The 21279-nt window shown below is 45.7% G+C and overlaps 1 long non-coding RNA gene across 1 annotated transcript; it reads right to left on the reverse strand.

The window, feature by feature from the left end:
* Nucleotides 1-13540: 13540 nt before the first annotated feature.
* LOC131833076 (uncharacterized) lies at nucleotides 13541-14582 on the reverse strand. Its single transcript, XR_009354301.1, has 2 exons — nucleotides 14460-14582; nucleotides 13541-13832 (listed from the first exon to the last, which is right to left on the reverse strand). It is a non-coding gene; the product is annotated as an uncharacterized LOC131833076 (long non-coding RNA).
* Nucleotides 14583-21279: the final 6697 nt, after the last annotated feature.

The following is a 21279-nucleotide window of genomic DNA, read 5'->3' on the forward strand; positions in this document are numbered from 1 at the left end:
ATTTTTACCCTCAAAATGAATATGCCATATCAGTAGAGAACAGTGGGCGTTACAGGACTATTCCTCACCCAACCCATCAAGCACAGTCAACTGACTAATTTGGATTTTTGAAAACACATCAGAGTCAGACTTTCTGACTCCCCATGGGTGCACCAAAGAAAACAGGCGGTATCATTGGAAAACATCGGTGACTGAGTGAAATGTGATTGAAGACAGTTTCATAAATATGCCAGCTGATTTTCTCAATAATTACGGTTCCCTGATTTTAATCCAAGGTCAGCATCGTCCCTTCGCAATGGGAAAAATACAATGCTCTTTTCACCCAAGTCGTCGGCAATTCTATTGGTTGCTCTTTTGTTCATCCAATATCCTAACTAATGTTTTATCACATCCTTTAAGAAATCTATCATTTGCTTTAAAAGATAAAATATAAGGTAATGCAGTTTATAAAATAACTGAAGCATGTCCCTAAATACAGTCTTTCAACAGTAACACAGCTACCTAAACAACAGATACTGATATTCTCATTTTCAGTCTTTTATATCCTATAGGAAATTAGTCAAGTAAAATAAGATAGAGTTATTTGTTTTTGAAAGCCCTACCCCTCACTGCTTGGGTAATATTTGAGGAACCATTGTGCAAGAAGCACTATGGATTCATGGGGATAAAGGAAACACAGAGTAAAGACAATCTGTAGTTTGCAAAACCAAGAGAATTTGGTACATGTTGTAGGGCACCTGTCCAAAGCTGCCCAATTTCCTTCTCCTGATTTAACCAACAGTGATCACCTCACACCAAATGTACTCTGGAATGTGTTTTTCAGGAAAAGAAAGAAGCCTCTGCCTGCACAGTGAGTGATTGTCAAGCTAGGAGCCAATTTGTTCCTAGAAGAGAGCACAGGGACCAGGTCCCTCAGTCGTGCGCCAAGAGACTGATCCGTATATGGGAACAGTGAGATTTTCATCAGGACGTGAACATGTCACATAAGCAGTGCTAGACAGAACGTGAAGAAGGGAGACATTGGGTGCAGGGTGGAAAGGGTCTTGGGAGTTGGGGAAGGATTTAAAAAGTTACCCTCCAAACTCGGGAGTCAAATTTCAGTCTTTTAGACATATTGGTGAGGAGAGAAGGAGGCCGAAATGAAGGGAGAAAGAAAGAAATGAAAGGAAGGAAGAAAGAAAGAAAAAGAAAGGAGGAAGAAAGAAAGAAAGAGAGAAGAATATTCTCTGTAACTTTGTATCCCTGAAGTAGAGCACTACTCACTTCAAATCTGTATGCAGTTAGAAAGAAAGTAACCTTGCTTCCCGGGGACACTTTAGGATCATTGTTTGATGTGCCCCTACAACTTATTTGACAGTAACTCGATGCTGATGTATTTATGCTAGAACTTGGGATGCATAAAGCCTTGACAGAAAGCATAGGAAATGTTGAAGAAAAGAAAGGAAAATCATCAACTGTCAGAAGGGAGAAAAAAAGCGGAATTTTGACTGCCTTAAGTTCTAATTTTAAAAAGTCATCATGATTGTGAAATATATTTCTTTTGTGGTCTGACTTTCTAAATGTTTTGCCACACAGTGAGGATCCCGCTGCTCCAAACACTAGTAAGAGAGGGGACCTGCTGTGTGCACCTGCTGTGGGCCAGCGCCCACACCTTGCATGCATGCTCTCCTTTAAAGGGGATTCTTTAAGTAGGATTTTCTGCCAGCACTATATGGTACCAAATATGAGAGGAAAATTTTCCTCTCAAATATGAGGGGAGAAATTCTGCCTTACAGAACAGTGTGCTCTGATGGCGATGAGTGTGCTGTCCATTACCACAAAAGCCTCTTTGTGACAGGCCTGACACAATAAAAGCCATCACAGCAGAAGCTGTAGCCTTCTTTGTTGATGGGTGTGAAATTGTGCAATGCAGAACCCCACCCTCCTCCTGCTTTCTTGCTTGTAATACCGGTTTGCATTCGCAATAGTTTAAAGTGGTCCGTAGCCTGGGAGCTCGTAAGATAGGAGACACAATTAATAGTAACTCCCATACGCTTCCCTTGGAACAGGTTTGCCAACTTCTGGACTGTTCTCCTCACCGCTGGTAACATAAATATCACCTCCCCAATAACAAAAAGCCACAATTACAAAATATATATCCTGTCAGGTGTAAGGTTTCTGCCAAGATCAATGAGAAGAGCTTGAAGGTCGTGTAATCCCACATGGAGTTCATGAACTGTGGGCAGTCACATGGCTTTTCAAGTCTGAAGACACATCGGAAAGGATTTTTCATTCACTCATCCACCTGCTCGTACATCTGTCTAACATTTATTTCGGGACTTCTGTTCTGAAGGGACTTCCCTTGTGCCAGATCCTGAGTTGGGCTAGTTCAGCAGGGAAGGGTCAAAGACTGGTTTCAAGGTTGACAATTACATCACCTCTCCAAAAAAAAAAAAAAAAAAAAAAGAGCTACAGAAACATTGTATTAGATCATAAGTGAAGCAATGTTAAATCCCTGAAGGTTATAATTATATCATATAATGTAGGAAAATACCTTTGTTCTTAAGAGATAGATACTGAGGGGTAAAGTGTCGTCATGTATACAATTATCAGAAAGTTTGTCAAGAAGTATGCATGCATGTGTGTGTATCCTATATAGATACACGTGTATACAGAGCATATATTTCTTCTGTAGAAAATATATTATGCGTGTGTATGTATCTATACAGAAAAATCAGATGTTATAAAATAGCAATCATTGGTGCACCCAGGGCCAAGAGAATAGAGGTGTTCATTATATTTATCTTGTAACTTATCTGTGTTTTTAAATTTTTCACAGTACAAAATTGGAGGAAAATTTGTCATCTCTGACTTCAAGGAGCTTACTGTCAAGAGAACAGAATTTTTTTCTAATAAAAAAGGAAGAGAGGGAAAGACTAAATTTTAAAATGGAGGATCAGAAGTCTTTGGAAAAATGTTGAAGCTATTCAATCAAGCTGCAAATCTTTGGCAAGGTGGCTGGTATCAGCTGCACACACAGACTCAACTAGAAACAAGGAAGGGCCATGGCAGATGCACTTGGGTCCAGCAAAGCCCACAGTGGTTGCTCCCAGGAAGCAGACCCTGCAAGGTTCCTGGAGACCAGACTCCCTCACCGTCCAACCGCTGGAGAGGGTGGTCTGCTGTGGCCTCAGTTCCTCAGAGATGGCAATAACCATCCACCAGCCGGAGCCAGGCCACAACCTTCACACGACAGGTGCCTCCAGTCAATGAGCGATGGCCCAATAACCCTGGAATGGATATTTAGTAATGGGGAAAGTAGAGAGGATGTTGAGGAACACGAATCAGAAGGAAGATGGAGCAGGGCACCTGGGTGACTCAGTTGGTTAAGCTGCCAGCTCTGGATTTCTGCTCAGGTCATGATCTCAGGGTGGTGAGATCGAGTCCCGCATCAGGCTCCACGCTCAGCAGGGAGTCAGAGCCTGCCTGAGATTCTCTCCCTCTCCTGCTGCCCCTCCTCTGCCTGTGTGCATGCACGCTCTTTCTCTCTCTAAAATAGATAGCTAGAGATAGAGATAGCGAAATCTTTAAAAAACAAAAGAAGAAAGAAGATGGAGCAAACACCTCTGCTTTGTCTCTGTTCAGGAGGACTTCACAGAAGCTAATGGAAACAGATGAAGCTGTGCAGTTGGCCAGCCAGGCCTGACTGGACCAGGAGTTGAGGGGCTCTTCCCTGCCGCTGTGGCAGGTTTGGCTGTGCTGTGAGGCTAGAAGCCTGAGCTTTTGTGTTGGCGTCGGTAACACAAGAGGTAGACAAGAGAAGAGCAGCAGTGGGGTCTGTTCGGAACAGGCGGGGGACTGCAGATGTGAGAACAAGGCACAGGGGAGGGTCCGATGACCTCACCCCCAGCCTCGTGTTGACTTGGCCCAGAAAGCTGAGGTTGTCCTGCAACCCCCGAGTCATCCAGGATGGGATGAGGGCCAGGCCGTCTCCCCACGGACAAAGGGCCACCTGCAAAGCTATGGAGCATAATCCTCCTTCTGTCCCCACTGCATTACTGCTGCAAGGTGGCGGCCCCATTCATGGTTAGCACGTCCCTCCCCCATGGTAAATAACAGTATCTGAAGTCAGGAAGGCCCTCTCGGGAGTGGAGAAGAGCCATGATGGACTTGGAGGGAACTTTCTCTATCCTGACAGGACCTGTCATTCTCTCCCCATCACTCGCCGATTACGGATGCAGGACTCAGAGCTCAGGTGTTCAACCACAAAGCCCAAGTCCTTTTGTGCTGTGTGGCCGTGATTTCCCCAAACCGCAGGATGCTGCCTCACCATCAGACCTGGAATCAAAGGTTTCTCTCTACCCAGTCCTGTGCAGTGACGTCAACACATTTGCTGGACTTTCTAATGCCCCCCACTTAGAGCTCTTGACCTTATAATGCTTGTGATCTAGGGGTCACCTCATCTCATCCGAACTGTGCCCCCATACGTGGTCCTGCCCTGACCTCTACCCTGTTTGCCATCTGGGCTTCTGGGCCCAGATTTCTCTGTTTGGTTAGATGTGTTCCATCATAAGAGCATCAGCTCAGAAATTCCAGTGGGGGCCTTGGTCTGGCTTGAAATACCTTCTTATGCATTTTGAGTCCTAGCTACTGTGCAGATCACCTACAGGGTCTCTTTTAGTTATAAAAATCACTTGACTGGAGCTTCTATTAACTCTTTAAGTCAACTGAGTCTATCTCACTTGCTCCTGCTTTTCAGAAAAAACTTTTTTTTTTTTTTAATTTGACAAAGCTAATCCCTGCTCCATCTTTTGGGCTGTTTTCTACATCTCTGAGATCTTGTTTTAATTATTTTCCCCCTTTTCTTTGGAGAATTTTTTGATCACTCCCTTTTGGGGCTCCCTGTTCCCAGCCAGTATCTCCAGTCTCTCTCCCACACTCTCACTGACCGTGAAACCCAAAGCACTTGCTGCTACCAAGAAAAGTGGCCATAGAACGTTTTAGGGACAGGAAGACTCTAGGGCTTGTACCATGTGCTTCCAGGGAAGCCAGCTTGGACCCTGGGTATGACCCTACACCAGAGATGGGTGCTCAACCCAAAGGCAGTTTTTTCCCAGCTGGACACCAGAGAAGCCAACAGTGTATGAGGTGGCTAGACCCAAGTTGTGACTAAGAGAAACCCTCCAATCAATCCTGTCCCAGAAGCACGGCTCTCCAGTACAACCTGAAGGTCACTGACCTGTTGAGTCCTGACCTAGGAGGGTCTGTTTTCCAGTTCTTCTGCCAACATGCTGTACCTCCCAGTGTGGAACATCCTGGAGGCAAATGGCTTCCATGCTTCTAACCTCACCTCTTGAGATGATCTGAGGTGTGCTGTTTCCTTCTCCTTGCTCCTGTACCACTTCCTGTGGGATGTCATGGGCAGTGGGGTCAGGGAGCCTGACTCTACACAGGCCATGGTGTTTTGTCACCCCTCAACACATGAGCAGAGCTCAGAACATCTATTTGACCAAAGCAGTCTCCTCTCATTTCTGAGTTTCTTTTAATAACACCACCATTTCATATCTCCACAGTGCCTTGGATGACCTCCTTTCTCAACTTCTATGGCACCTCTTGAGTTTGTCATCACCTTCCTGTTCTCACTGTCACTACCGTCAAGCATCTCCCTAGACTTTCTGACCTCATGCCTCTCCCCACCAACCTATCCTATAACGTTCTTAATAGGCAGTGGTTGCTGGGCATTCTCACAATGATAATTGTTGGCTCATGGAAGTAGTGTTTTGTGACTTTAAAAACACTTAGAGGATATTCAGTTTGGTTGTCCAAGCTCGAGGTTCTTGTTCAAGGTCAGAGCAGACCAGAAGACACATGCGTCTTCTGTCTTCACAGACAGAGTCTTTCTGTTGGAGCTACAGATAAGAGCCTCTCTCCTCCCATATTCTAGAAAACTGCCTGCTCTGTCCTATGGACCAAGACAGGAAAATCAAAGCCCTTGGCAAACACAACCCAGTGTTTCTATGATAAAAGGTAGAGGAAATGCCCCTGGTGTCAGAATGGGGGTCTTGGGCTCAGAGAGAACAAATGAGTCAGAGATATCTCTGAGAATGGGACCTGGAGAGCCCACAGCAGAACCAGCATTTGTGTTCAGTGAGAGCTGTCTCTCTCTCTACATTTTCCTCCTTCACACCCTTTAGCTGGAGGCTATCTGTTTGCTATTTATGCTTTCAAATGCTCACACACAAGTACAAAAGCACGGTCTAATTGATCGAACAGAATTTTAATGCATATGTAATCATATTAAATGATTAAAATAAATTAAATGGCTTTTTAATTTTTATACAAGGCTGCTAACTTTCTTAAGGCAATTAAATACCTTCTTATGATTTAGACATTTTCAACGTTTAGAAGCAGCAATGGTTTGCCCAAAATGATAAGCACAACTCTATTAGACTATTTCAAAAACAATTTTAAATTATTTTCTTTCATCCTTCTTTGGCCAGACTGTGGATGAGGAGTTGACAACTCACATTAAGTGACAAGAACAAACCGAAGAACCCACAAGTGTCTTTCCTCATGGCTAAGCAGTTATTAAGGGGGAGTTTAGAGGTTGTCTAAAGCTGTTGGAGCCAAGGGTCAAGGATAGAGAAACAAATGGCAAAACTGGAAAGGCAAACCGGACCAGACTGCCCCTAAGGGCTGAGCAACTTGTCACGGGAAAAAGAAGCGATCTGGAAGGCGGAGAGCGGAAGACAGCCGGATAAGAGGATGAGCCCTTGTAAAGCTGATGTCCTAGACTTTGGGGGTCTGGGGAGAGATAAGGGGTAGGAAACGTGGCTGCAGGAGCAGAGTGAGAGTCTGAGAGCAGGAAGGAATGGGGAAAGAGGATTTTTAAGAGAAGGTAGAATGTGTTAGGAACGTGCTCCTTCAGAGGCACGGCAGTAAAGGGTCAAGTTCCTTTTGCTTACTATAGTCCTTCTGAATGAGATTCTGGCCAAAGACTGGCCTTAAGATGAACAAGAGATGATGCCTTTATGCAGATTAAATTTACAAGATAAGAGTCAAATTAATTTGGGAAGACTGGTGTAGGCCTCCCTGCTCCCCCAGAGAACTTGTAATGGCTGATTCCCAGCTGAAACTTTGTTGTGGGGTGTGGAGGCAATTTGCTAGATACTTAGACTTGTAAAAAGTCCAAATGCATAGATTCTTGTGGACTAGAAGATCTTTCTTGTATTGCAAAGTTTCCTTCTAACCCATACATGACCATACTTGTCTATGGGGTCATTTAAATTTCTTAATGCTTGTATTCCTCAGTATCTCTTCCTTCGAGTGATTTCTAAGAAGATATCAATTGATTCTGTCCCTCCCCATTGGCTTTCATCTTTTTAAGTAACGTCTTTCTTAAGCAAAAACACTTCACCTGTACAGGACCCAGGAGAGAAAACGTCCAAGAGAAGCTAATACCATCACCCAGACCATTCTTGAAGTCCAGGCAGGTTAGTTATACCGTGTTTGTGGAGCACTTTTAGACCTCTGTTTCCTCTGACACTTGCTTGTCGGGTTTCTCAGGTATTCATCTTCAGGGGAAAAAATTAGAAGAAAAAAGATTGATACATGGTGCCCTGCTTGTGTTAAGAGTTTAAAGGATGGATCTTGGCAGAGTGGATGGATATTGGGTGGATGGTGAGTGGAGGAGTGGATGGATGTTGGGTGGTTGTTGGATGGAGGAGGACATGGATGTTGGGTTGATGTTGGGTACAGGAGTGGATGGATGTTGGGTGGTTGCTGGGTGGAGGAGTAGATGCATCCTTCCCTCCACAGCCAGCCCTGTGGAGGGACAAGGAGGGGAGATAGAGACACACTGGGCCCTAGAGCGTTCTGGCATTAAAGAGGACAGACAAGGAGGTAGACTGAATTCTAGGGTCTCTATAAAGCAGTCAGGCTTCTGGGCCAGACTTAGGAAGTAACTATGGGGACTGAACATTTAGTAGACTCTTCTGAGGCCAAATGCCAAGTTCTGAGTCCTCTGTACCTATAAAAACTTTTTGTTCTCATAAGACGGACTGTATCTCTTGTCCAGTTGGTTTTTAATTCCTTCCCAGCACTCAGGTGACTGATACTTTTTCTGGTGTGTTTTCTTAGCCTATTTTCAGTAAAGGGGGAAGGCCCAGGACTAAGAGGGGATTGGACCAGTGGTGCTAATCTGCGTCCCAGGAACCCCAAGCTTCCTCCCAGCCCCTAGTGCCACCATTTCTGCATGGCCTGGGCTTTGGGTCCTGCAGCTCTCTCTGGGTCCCCCCACCCCTGCTCTGCAGCCCAGAGGTAGCCAGATAGCTAGCCTTTCCCCCACCTCCCTCCCCTGCAGGGCCTGGAACGGTCTCCCATGCCCAAGTTTGTGGTATCAATCACTGCATTTGTTGGAATGACGTGGGAACGGATCCTTTCAGGAAGAATGAATCCATCAATTATTCTTCATTCCAGTTATCAGCTTGGAGTAAATCTGCAAATATTATTCAAGGACCTTACCTATAAGAGCTGTATGAAACTCTAGACCCATTATAATTGTCTTCATTCTCAAAGTGGCTCGTGGTAGTTTAAAAGTGAAAAAGATCTGTTATGGGAGAGGGCATGGTGCCCCCCCTCCAAATTCATATGTTGAGGTCATAACCCGCAGGACCTCAGAATGTGACTGCATTCGGAGACAGGGTCATTAAACGGGCGACGAAGTTAAAATGAGGTCACTAGAGTGGCTCCAATGCACCGACGGGTGGCTTTATTAGTGGAGGGGATGAGGGTGCACACACAGAGGACAGTCACGTGAAGACATAGGGAGAAGAACGCTGTCTACAGGCCAAGGAGACGCTGACCCTGCTGACGCCTTGCTGCTGGCCTTGCAGCCTCCAGGCCTGGGCGAAAATGACCCTTTTTAAGCGCCCCCAGTCTCTTGTACTTATTACGGCAGCCCCGGCAAACAAATATAGGGTCTAAACCCGCAACTGCAGGGGTAACTCCCCCCCAAAAAAGGTGACTCGGATTTTCTAGTCATCCTTGGAGCAGGAAGGCAGGGGAGGGGCACGAGGCAGTGCAAAGACGAAAGGAAGAGGGTCCACGCCCAGGAAAGTGACCCCGAGTCTCCCCGCAGAAGGACTGCAGCGGGACCCCACCTCTGACAGTTGAGAGCAAAACAGAAACCCCTACTGAGGAGACTAGGCTTGCATTTAGAAGGAGATGACGCTCCCTCCCCACACATCCACGGAGTCACAACTCTAGGTGAAAATCCAAAAGAAAACCATCATAGCAAACGCAAAAATGCAAAATGCATCAAGAGTCTGAGCTCATTTTGCAAATGGGAAACCAGCAGGTCCAGCGCCGTAAGAGCCCCTCGCCACTCACAAGTCGGGAAGCAGGGGACAGGGGTAGGGCGGTCCCGATCTTGGGCCCAGAAAGGCAACCGCGGCTTCTGGACTAGCTCCCTTCGAACCTAGCGGCAGCTTCCTGCTTTCCACTCCAATCACGCCCCCGTTCGTGCCTCTAAAAATGCAGGTAGCTGCTCTAAGGGCCCTTTTTGTACGAAAATGCTATGGTTTTGATTCATAATGATGATTCATAGTGAGTCAACAAGAAAAAGGTTAGATTATGTTCTGATGATTCCACTTAAGAAAACAGGCAAATAGGAACCCTACAGTAGAACCATTTCCATCAGAGTTCAGAGAATTTGAGAACCACTTTGTTGTTTACAGAGGTAAGGTCCAGATCCCGGGCAGGAATTTTAGCGGGACCTCTTACTCCTATTGGTGCTCCATGGGGATGAACTGTGCGTGTCTCTGCAGCATTAAGAAGACTACGTAGCATGCATTTTCAAGGTCAGGAATTTCCACGGGTTGAAACAGCACGTTATTTCAGTACGCATAACAGCGTGGAAAGTTGACATATCATAGCTAACCCATTCCGGCTTTCTTTCCAAAGCGGGACTGTCCAAGTAAACAAAAACTGTGTATTTACAATGCAGTTAGCACCTTCCTTCTGAGGAAGTCAGTGGTTTCCAAATACCGAGAATTGGGAGATACTCTTATCTGTCTTTACATTATTTGAAAATTGTGATTATTTCAACATTCAAACCAAAGGATATGAAGATTGTATCTCTGTCTCTTGCCTCTTAGGTAAAAAAATGCATTCATTTCTTCTTGTTTATTTACCCCTCGAATAAGGTAAGAACAGGGTGGCAGGACCGGCAGGTGTCTGCCTGCTTGACGCCCGGTGTGGAGCGCAGGGCAGACAATGGAGCGTGTCGGAGAGAAACGTCGAAGGAAAGTCCCTCTCTGCTCAGGGCCTACTGGCTTCGCTTCCCATACCAGGACCTTTCTGGACTCCAGGTCCTTCTTTCATATATTTCATTGGTTCATTTTCATTCTAAGATAAGCATTTTAAAGAGAAAGAGAGGCACCTGGGGGGCTTAGTCGTTAAGTATCTGCCTTCAGCTCAGGTCATGATCCCAGGGTCCTGGGATGGAGCTCTGCATCAGGTTCCCTGTCAGCGGGAAGCCTGCTTCTCCCTCTCCCACTCCCCCTGCTTGTGTTCCCTCTCTCACTGTGTCTCTCTCTGTCAAATAAATAAATAAAATCTTTTAAAACAAAAAATAAAAATTTAAAAAATAAATAAAGAGAAAGAATAATTCTCTTAGTGTGGAGTGTGTGGAACATTTGAACCACTGACTTCGCTCTGTGGTTTCCTGCAGTGACATGAAGTTCCCAGACCTCCTGTTGACAGAAGCCGATGCTGAGGCCCCTCCCTGCCCTGAAGACGACCCTCTGATCCTTCCTCCATGTCCTCACAGGAGAACACGAACACGTGCTTCCGTTGCCTTGTTCAACGCATGTTCGTGGGAGGCCTGCGGGGTTTAGGTCGATTCACAGAGTATTGGAGTTACAAGGAATTTTCAAAATAATCGGGACCAAGGCCTTCAGTTTGCAGCCAAAAAAACCAAGGCTCTGAGCCAAATGACTTGCCCAGTGTGGAGGTTATAGACTTGCAGGTGGGACTGGAATCCAGTCGCCTCGGTCCTGGCCTGAAACACTGGGGGTGACCTCTGTCTCTGCTGGCTGCGGTCCAGGAGTGGAGGGGAAAGTCACAGCGCTGCTCCTAGTGAGGAGGACCACCCCTCACCGCCCAGTCCCCACCCCCACAGAGCAAGCACTTCCCACAGCCCAGGGCTCAGAGGCTTGGCACAAGGACACAGCTTTGCATTTCTGCAGTGTGGCCAATACGCTTCTTCCTTTAGCCTGGGATTCTCCTCCAGCTCAGGGAGCCAGGATGGTCCACAGAACAGGAGACCGAAAGAGTCACTCCTTAGCTTTTGACTTTGTTTTCATTTTTTTATTGATAAGACACAACATAAAATTGTACACTTAGTTTTCAGCGGACAATTTATGGCATTACGTACATTCATGACGCGCAAACATCACCTCCATCCACGTCCAGAAATTTCCATCATCTCAAACCGAAACTCCGTCCCCATTAAAAGAGACCTGCCCTGTTTTCCTCCCCACTGCCCCTGGCAGTCTCTGTGATGCTGTCTGTGACCTTGTCTATTGCAGGTGCCTCATGTAAGTGGGATCACACAGGATTTGTCCTTTGCGTCTGGCTTAGTTCACTTAGCATTATGATTTCAAGGTCTGTCTGTGTTGTAGCACGTGTCAGATTTCATTCCTTTTTCCATAGTTTTTTTTTTTTTCTTTTTAAAAGTGTTTAGCTGTCATGAAATACATGTAACATCAGGTTTGTCATCTTACTCATGCAGTGGGAAGTACGTTCATATTGTGCCGTAACCAATCCCCAGAACTCCCCTGGAACGGCGGAAAGTCCGTCCTTGTCAGACAACGCACCATCTCCCCGCACCCCCATCCTCTGGCTACACCATTCTACTTTATTTTTTTTTTTTTAATTTCTCAGTATTCTAAGATTCTTTTTTTTTTTTAATTTAATTTTTTTGGTATTCCAATTTTTTCTTAATTTAATTTCATTTTACCATTCTACTTTCCATTGCTATGGATGTGCCAATTCTAGGTACTGCCTGTAAGTGGAATCATGCAATCTTTGTCCTTTTGATTCCGACTTGCTTCACTTGACATAATGTTGTCAAGGTTAATTTTTGTAGTACCATGTATCAGAACATTCCTTGTTAAGGTTGAAAATATTTCATTGTATGAATGTACCACAGTTTGTTTATCTATCCAGCTATGGGTGGATATCTGAGTTGTTTCCACCTTTTAGCTACTATTAGTGATTCTGGCTTAGCTTTTGATATTCAGAATAAACCAAGGTAATGGTTGAAGGGAGTGAGGTTTAGAATTTCCGAAGCTCAGAGTTTATGCCACAAACAAGAGTTTAGTGAATTTGTTATAATGTAAAAGACTGTTTCCCTCCCTAGACTGGAGGTGGGGGTGGGGGGTGGGGGGTGTTAAAAAAGGGGGCTTACTGCCCAATGCATCAGTCACCAGGCAAGCCCTGACCAGGGACAGCAGAACCCCCACATCAAAGATGTGGACATCCAAGCATTGAGGAAATGAGAGCAAGCCTCATTTCTGGGGGTGGGGAGCCCTTCCAGATTTCCCCTAACTACAAGAACATGGGCCCTTAGAATGGGGATGCTTGGGGGGGGGGGCAGAGTAAGGCATCAGGAGCAAAGTCCTATGGGCTAGAACATGAGCGTCCATATGTGACACCATCAAGGATTCTGTCAGGGTTCACAGGGGCCTGTGGAAAGGGTCTTCCCAAAGGACTATGGGCACCATGAGGCATGCTTTTTCTAATCGAGGCAGAGAAGCAACACTGAGGTTCAAGTTCAAAGAAGTATAAGCAGAAATGTGAATGTTCTTGATGTTCACAATGGTGATGTCATCCCTCTAGCTCCGACTCAGTCCCCTTTCTGCCTGTCATCAAAAGGAGGAAAGAATGTGCATAATTCAAGCCACAAAGAAATAGGCTCCCTTTTGACTTAAAGAGGGAAAGAAGAATTAGTCCCTCTCTGTCCTGAAAAGACAGGAGGGAAATGTCAGTGGATGGAAATGACAGTGAGCCACTCTGGAATTCTGGGAGACTGGACGTGGACCCCAGGCTCTGGTCCTGGAGGGACACTGACATTTATTCACCTGCATTGTGGTTTCCCATCTATAAAACGAGGAGCTGAGGTCAGAAGCTTCTCCTTGCCCCCGCCTGATTCAGCGTGGAGAACTTCTTTGTAGATAAGCTCTCTGATTGCCTCTCTCCAAGTAGGGTGTTGGTCCCCTGACCAGCAGCATCTACCCCACCCGGGAACTTGTCAGAAAGACAACTTCTCAGGCCCCACCCAGATCTACTAAATGAGAAACCCTGGCACCAGGGTGGGGCCCAGAAGCTCTGTGGTTTGACCAGCCCTACCAGTGATCTGGGAGTGCCTCTGAGTTTGAGAACCACTGCTCTGATACAGATAGAAGGCTGTGTTGGTGGGCTCTGGTAGGGCCTCACCACTTCACCACCGGGAACGATGGTAAACATGAATAGCACTTACTCGAGAATAACTAGACGCTAGGAGAAGCAGATTAGACTCATTTTATTTGGTAACCAGGCTGCACCAAAGGAAATAAATTTCCCCAGTTTTCAAATATGTAATGCCTTCCATTTATTTTAATGCAGTTAAATAATTTTTATTTTTTTAAAAGAACAGTGCTATAGGTAACCAGACATCTCTAACTGATTAAATGCAAAAGACACAAAAAGTTTTCACAAGTAGATGACGTCCTATTATAATTAAGTTACAGAGAGATCATTCCAAATTATTTTACACAGGCCATGTCACTGAGTTCTTTTAGGGGGATAACCTGTAAAAACAAAACATGTTTAGATTTAAGTAGATAGATGATACACGTAGCCATAATGTTATAGGAGTAAATATTATTTTTTTTCCTTTAAAGGCAAATGTAATCCCGCTAACAATTTGCAGGTGTGTACATTCGTCTTCTCTAGCTCATTTTCTAGTACAAAAAGGCTGACTAAGGTTTCCAGTCATGATATTCTTTGGATAGGAGACAAAGATGAGCTCTGTGTTATCAGCTGTGAAACAGAATGTTCTTCTGAGTTGCTGCCCTGGCTTGTTCTCAGAGTAAGAGAATGTTCTGTGTCTGGGGTGGTATTATACCCTGGGAAAATCACCTCACCCCCCACATCCAGGACAGTTTTTATATTTCAGTGTAGCAAAGGCCAAGCTTTGTGTTTGCTTTTGTTAGTTTTGTTTCCTTTTTAACTCTACAAAGTAAGCTTTGTTCAGGGGGCTTGTCACAACTGACCTATACCTCATTGCTTTCAAGCGAAGAAAGAACATCATGTTTTTTCCTGAATTAAGGTTCTTAATGGTAACAATCACATTTTAAAAGAATTGAAGGATTTAAGCGGTACCACTGCTGTCCCCCCACCCACCCACCCCTGCCAGAGGAAATAAAAGTACTCACAACTGGAAAAAGGCGAAGTACACTGAAGTGTGTGGGCCTTTCCAGCCCTGGGATGGTCATGGCTGCCGCCTGGAGGAACTTCCTGCTTCCTGTGCTTCTGGGAAATGAGGCTCAGGGCATCAGGTGACCCTCAGTTCTTCCCTTGAAAGCCAGCCTCCCTGTCCTCATCAATGCACATCACATTCCCCTAATTTTATTCTACATCCGTACTCACGATTGTCTTTCCTGATGGGGGTGTCCAGGAACTTAAAACCCTACTGATTGTGTTCCTTCTAGGGCATCTTCAAGGTAGAAGGTGTCTACCTGAGCACAAGGGTGAAAATCATCCTGACCCCTTTCATCCATCCAGAACCAGTGAGCTCAGGATCTGCCTGTCAGGCCCCAGGAGGAGAAGGAAGAGCTCTCATCACACTCAGCCCTGCAGGATGGTCATGTAGCTGGGGGGTGGCAGTCCTGTCCACCACCCGGGACACAGGAAAGGTCTTCCCCAAGGATTCTGGGCATCATGAGGTATGCTTTCTTTAACTGAGACAGAGAAGCAACACTGAGGTTTAAGTTCAAAGAAATACAGCCATGTTTTTTCTAGCTCTCCCACCAGCCACCAGGTCCCAGAGTCAACTGTGGTCCCTGTGCTGTGGGAGAGCCACGAGTCACCTCCTCCTCCAGGACCCTGTCCCCTCGGGCTGTCTTCCTCCCACCTCATAATCTCTCTGTCCACTTCACTTGCTCCTTCTCTCTCTCTTGCCCAACCCCCCACTGGGGCAGCCCCTTACTTCAGCCCCTAGCTCTCTGCCTTCCTGGCACTCAGTCCCCATGTAGCATTGTCACACTTTCTGAGGAGGAATAGAGCAGGCCCTGTTACATTAGAATTTCACACAAACAACTAATAACTTTGTAGTATAAATGTGTCCCCCTTATCACACAGTGCCAAATATTTACTTTACTTGATTGACAAGTAAATATCGCATGAAGCAGACTTAGGGTAAAAATTCTTTATCTGAATTCAAATTGAATTAGGTGTCCTGGGTTTTATCTGCCAACCTTAAAATGATCTCATCCAGTTTCGGGGCTTTTATGCCATCTAGATCCTGACTCCTCCTCAAATGCTTATCGCCAGCCTGGATCTCCCTTTCCTGGACTTCACACTCCTGCTGCCTACGCCCCATTGCCCCACGGATAATTAATGGATATCTCCACCTCAACACATCCAAAACAAGTCTCATCTTTACCCCGAATACTTGCTCTACTCACAGGCAATTTTGTTCTTATCTGCTTAGCCAAATCCCTGAACTTAGGATTCTTCTCTTTTCTCATGCTTTGGTCCCAGTGTCTCTTGCTGGATCCCTCCAAACACCCCCTACTCATCTTCTGCTTCGTCCTGGATCCCACACAGTTTTTTTTTCTTAACATACCAGCAAGATTCTTTGGAAACCTCAGTCATGTGGTGTCACTTTTCAGCCCATGCCCCCGCCAGGCTCCCCATGCCACTCGGCCTAAAAGCCCCAGGTCCTCATACCATCCTGCAAAACCCCCATAACCCAGTACCCTGGGTCCCCTCACACGGTATCTGCTCCTGCTGCCTCCTTGCTCCTCCAACAGGCCAGCATGTTCCAGACGCTTGGCTCTGGCATCCTTCCTCCCTCCTGGCATGCCCTTTGCTCAGATACCCCTCGGCTTGGAGAAGTCCTGCCCCTCCCCAAATCTTTGCTCAGATCTCACCTTCTCAGGGCCCCTGGGTGATTCAGTCAGTGAAGCGTCTGCCTTCAGCTCAGGTCACGATCCCAGGGTCCTGGGATCGAGTCCCACATTGGCCTCCCTGCTCAGAATGGAGCCTGTTTCTCCCTCTCCCTCTGCCCCTCCTCTGGCTCATGCTCTCTCTCACTCACTCTCTCTTTCAAATAAATACATGAATAAATAACCCTTCTCAGAGTGGCTACTGACCACCCTGGGCACCCCAGACACCCCTTTCCTGTCATTTGCCATTTTTCCAGGGACAGTAACTTCTACAGTACTATAACCAGACTCGTGAAATCATCATTCCTTTCCTGGCTCTTCCCACCTGAAAGGCCCCCAGCCCCCAGGAATCTTTGCTTGGTTCCCTCAAGTGCACCAGGCACCCAGAAGACAGCTGCCTCATGGTGGGCACGAATATTTGTGGGATGACTAAGGGAATGAAGCGCAGCCTGGGGGACCAGAGATGACCGCAGGAAACGCCACGTCGAGTTGGAGTCATTATTTCCCCAGGGCACAGTGGGTGGAACAGAAATTACTTGCAGAACATAAATCTCCCTTCGACTCCTTCCTTCCTACTCCTTTTCTGTCCCTTGAAATTAAATGCAGGCGGGCTCAACGCAGGAAGAGGTTGCCCTATTTCTCCAGCTGGGTGGAGTCCCAGGGAAGTGTGTCCACTCACCCCACAGCCACCGCGGCAGTTTCCAGAGATTAGCCTTCCCGAGGCCAATCATTAACCTGCTGGCCAGCAAAGGGCTGTTTGTTCCTGGGTGTGGTAGCTCGGTGTTCCTCTCGGAGGAGTTAACAGACCCAGACGGAGTCCCGTGACACCGATGGGATGAATGAATTTCACTGCCGCTGGGGCTAAAAGCACTATCACTTGGTTCTTCACAGTTATTTTCCTGGGTGACCTTGTCAATTTAAGTTCCGGAGAAGGGGCACCTGAGTGGCTCAGTCGGCGAAGCGTCTGCCTTCAGCTCAGGTCATGATCCCAGCGTCCTGGCATCGAGTCCCACATGGGGTTCCCTGCTCAGGAGAGAGTCGGCTTCCCCCTCTCTCTGCCCCTCTGCGCTGCCCCTGCTTGTGCGCTCGCTCTCACTCTGCTCTCTCTCTCAAATAAATAAATAAAATCTTAAAAAAAAAAAAGTTCTGGAGGGTCCTGAGAATGTCACTTTTGGGGGGTGACATACGAGAACTGATCCAAGTTGTTTGCTGAAGGGACTTATTCATCTTGAAAAAATAAGACACGAGGGAACCGGGTTGGGCCTTATCCCTGACCCCACTCTCTCCAGCATTCTCAGGACTCGCTGCCCTTGGCGAGCGTGTGACCCTGGGCAAGGGGACATGGTTTCAGGGCACAGGCTTCACGCTAAGTGACTTGGATGAAGGTCCATCTCTACTTCCCTCTTGGGATGCTCTCAGCCCTCCTGAGCCTCAGTTTCTTTCTTTCTTTCTTTCTTTTCTTTTCTTTTCTTTTTTTTTTTTTTATTAAATAGGGATTCTATGCCAAAGAGATATTGTTAAACACAAATGAAGTACGAATGTAATTACTTAGCATAGTGCCTTGCATGTAACCAGCACAAGATAAACTGTAGTTATTTCCATGTGGGGAGGAATTAAGTGCCAGATGCTGGCTGCTGGGTTCAGAGAAAACAATTTAGTACTAAGTTTTCCCCAAAAAAGTGCAACTCATTTCCCGTAAGAGTGTGGTTTTGCTTCAATGAATATTTGAAAGTCAGGTAAGAGTTTACTTCTCTGTCCTGGCCAGACACTTCGCTGTTCCTATGGTGATAACATAGGAAGCCTGTAATCTTAAAACAACTCGTAAGTCAACTGTGTATATGTAACTGGTTCCTAGCAATATTTATCTATCGTGTCTCCAGAGAGTTGGTATTAAGTAGTGGAAGCATGATAAACTAGATTATTTTTCATTATACAGAAGACTAAACTATAAGATAGAGCCTTAAAATAAAAGAAAAAAAATGAAAATAGACCCCTATGGAAAAACACACACACAAAACAATTGCACAAAGATTCTCTGAGAAAATGCCAACTATTTCCGTTTCTACTGATCATATCAGGCCATATTACCTACAATATTCCTCCTGAAGCCCTTTTCACAAACCAAAGCAAGGCTCAGTTCCATCCTAGGTGAACTGAGCAAAAAGAAATTTACTTTCCTGTTAATATTGGGCTGGGAAAGCCTCAAATCCATTGTTTTTGAGAAGAGATCTAGAGTTTTTTCCTGGATACAAGTGGAGAAATTGGAGTGAAATTTTCTCCTTTCAGCTTTATTTATGGGAACAACATACATAACAGCGACAGTCCCCAGAGTGAATCCACCCATACAAGGTCGATCTGACCATTAAAACAAGAAATAGAACATCACCAGTATCTCTCCTTAACCTTTACCATTTGCTGCCCTCACACATCTCCAAAGGTAACCACACAGGCTTGTAACATATAACCCATGGGCTACTTCTCTAGGTTTTGAACTCATCAGTGGAATCAAAGAATGGGTTATCTCTGGAGTCTAGCTTCTTTGCGTCAAAATTTTATTTGTGATTTTTTTTTAAAGATTTATTTTAGGGGCGCCTGGGTGGCTCAGTCATGAAGTGTCGGCTTTTGGCTCAGGTCTTGATCCCAGTGTCCTTGGATCGAGGCCCGCATCGGGCTCCCTGCTCAGTGGGGAGTCTGTTTCTCCCTCTGCCACTCCCCCTGCTTGTGTTGCCTCTCTCTCTGTCAAATAAATAAAATGCTAAAAAAAAAAAAAAAAAGATAATAAAATAAAGATTTATTTTAGGGGGGGAGGGGGAGAGGGAGGGGGACAGAATCTCAGCCAGACTCCCTGGTGAGCATGGGGCCTGACTCCGGGCTTGATCTCAAGACCCTGAGATCATGACCTGAGCAGAAACCAAGAGTCAGTGGCTCAACCTACTATGCCACCCAAGCACCCCTGTGATATTTTGTTGTGTTGTTGCATTTACTCGCATTTCTGTTGGGTGTATGCCTGAATGTAGAATTGCTAGGTCATGGGGGATGCATAAGTTCCACTTTATCAGGACACATTACGTGGCTATCCGAAGTGCCCCATCTCTTTCTCTGCCTGCAGGGGGTTGTTCCAAGTACCCCGTTGTCTCGGCAACGCCTGGTACATTTCATTTGGATGTTGGCTATTCTGAAGGACGGGGAGCAGTGAAGTTGGTCATCCTTTCGAATGTGTGTTGATGAGTTGGATACTCTCCTTTTGTGAAGTGCCTACTCAGATTTTTCACATTTTCTATGGGGTTGACTTTTTCTTCCTGATTTGAAGGATACTTTAATATATTGTAGATAAGGACCCTTAGTCATTCAAATAACGAAGATCTTCCCACTCTGGGTAGCTTGCCTTTTGACTCGTAATGCTGTATTTTGATGAGCAGAACTTCTGCCTTGTGGAGTGATCCAATTTGTCAGTCTTTTCCTGTATGGTTAATGCCTTTTGAATCCCATTTTCTTATCCCAAAGCCATGAAGATAGTTTTCTATTTTGTCTTCACGATGCCTTACTGCTTTATTTTTCACGTTGAAATCTGCAGTGCACCTGGGGATGACTTCTGTACGGTACGAGGAAGCAGTCAAGTTTTATTTTTTCTGTGTGGCTATCCAAATGACTCGTGAACACTTTGTTTATTTGTTTGTTTGCTTGTTTGTTTTACTAAGTATTCCTCCCCAACTGTCCTATAGAGCCACCATCGTCATAAATCATAGGTCTATTTCTGGGCTTTCTGTTCTGTCCCGTTGGCCTTTTGTTTATGGCTGCACTGTCTTAATCAGGGTAGCTTTGTAATACACACCCATAGCTCTTGGATCTGAAACGGTGGGTCCCTCCGTCCTTGTTCTGCTGGGCCTTTTATGCTTCCATGCAAATGTTAGAATCAACTTACACAGCTGCTGGGTTTGAATGGATTGCATCGAAACAATAGATCAGTTTAGGGAAAATTTATACCTTGACTTGAATATTTGAGTTTGTGTCCATATTCTTCCATTGATTTAAATCTTCTTTAATTTCTCTTAGTAGAGCTTTATAGTTTCTTACCTAAAGGTCTTACACATCTTTCAGTAGATTCATTCTCAGGTATTTGAGTTTTTTGATGCTATTGTAAATATGTTCATTTTTTAAATTTCATTTTTTTCCCCTAACTGTCCATTGGGGGTGTATGTTCAGGTGATGCAAAGCTGTGTGACAAACTTCCCCACGCTCAGTGCTGCGAAATCACCACCATTCTATTTTGCTCTTAGCATCTGGGACCACGAGAAGGACTTCCTTCTGCTCCAACATGTCCCAGGGCTCCGCTGAGAAGACTTGAACAACTGGCGGTGACTCACATGGCAAGGGCTTCTTTGTTCCTCTGAGGGCACTGGGGCTGGACTGACTCACAGCCTGGTTTCCTCTGGGACTGTCCACAGAAGCCCTTCATATGACCTCCCATGTGCTTGGGTGTCTCACAGCTGAGCTGCTAGGATCTGAGAAAGGGGACACCGGGAGCTACCCTGCAGAGCCCAAGGATGTTGCAAGAGCCCAAGTATGTTGAGGAAGCTGCCCAGCCTTTTCTGACTGAGCCCTGGAATTCCACAGCATCATTTCTATCACATTCTATCAGTTACGGTCCAGTCCGAGGGCCACCCAGATACAAGGGGAGGGGAAGGGAGCCGCAGCTCTGGATGAGGGAGTGGTAACCTATAGTGCAGAACAGCCTGTGGGATGGCATGGCGCACGTTGCCGGGAGCGTCTTTGGAAAATACAGTTTGTCACTGACGCCAGTGCAGGCACCTGTCAAAGTCACTTATTAATTCTAATAAATTATCCATAGGTCCTTTGGGAATTTTATTTATCGAAACATGTCATTGCAAGTAATGAATTTTATATCTTTTTCTCCAATCTTTATACTTTTTACTTCTTTCACCGTTTCTGGTTTCTTCGTGGTCCCACCCGTGATTCTGTCATGCAGTTGAACCTGCTTTCCCTCCAGTCCTGATAGGACTAGTTTGAAAAATGTTCTTAAACAACGACCCAGACAGTGCTAAGATGACAAAGACAGGGTGGGGCG

The sequence above is a fragment of the Mustela lutreola genome, chromosome 6 (assembly GCF_030435805.1).
Source record: "Mustela lutreola isolate mMusLut2 chromosome 6, mMusLut2.pri, whole genome shotgun sequence".
Classification (NCBI taxonomy): Eukaryota; Metazoa; Chordata; class Mammalia; order Carnivora; family Mustelidae; genus Mustela; species Mustela lutreola.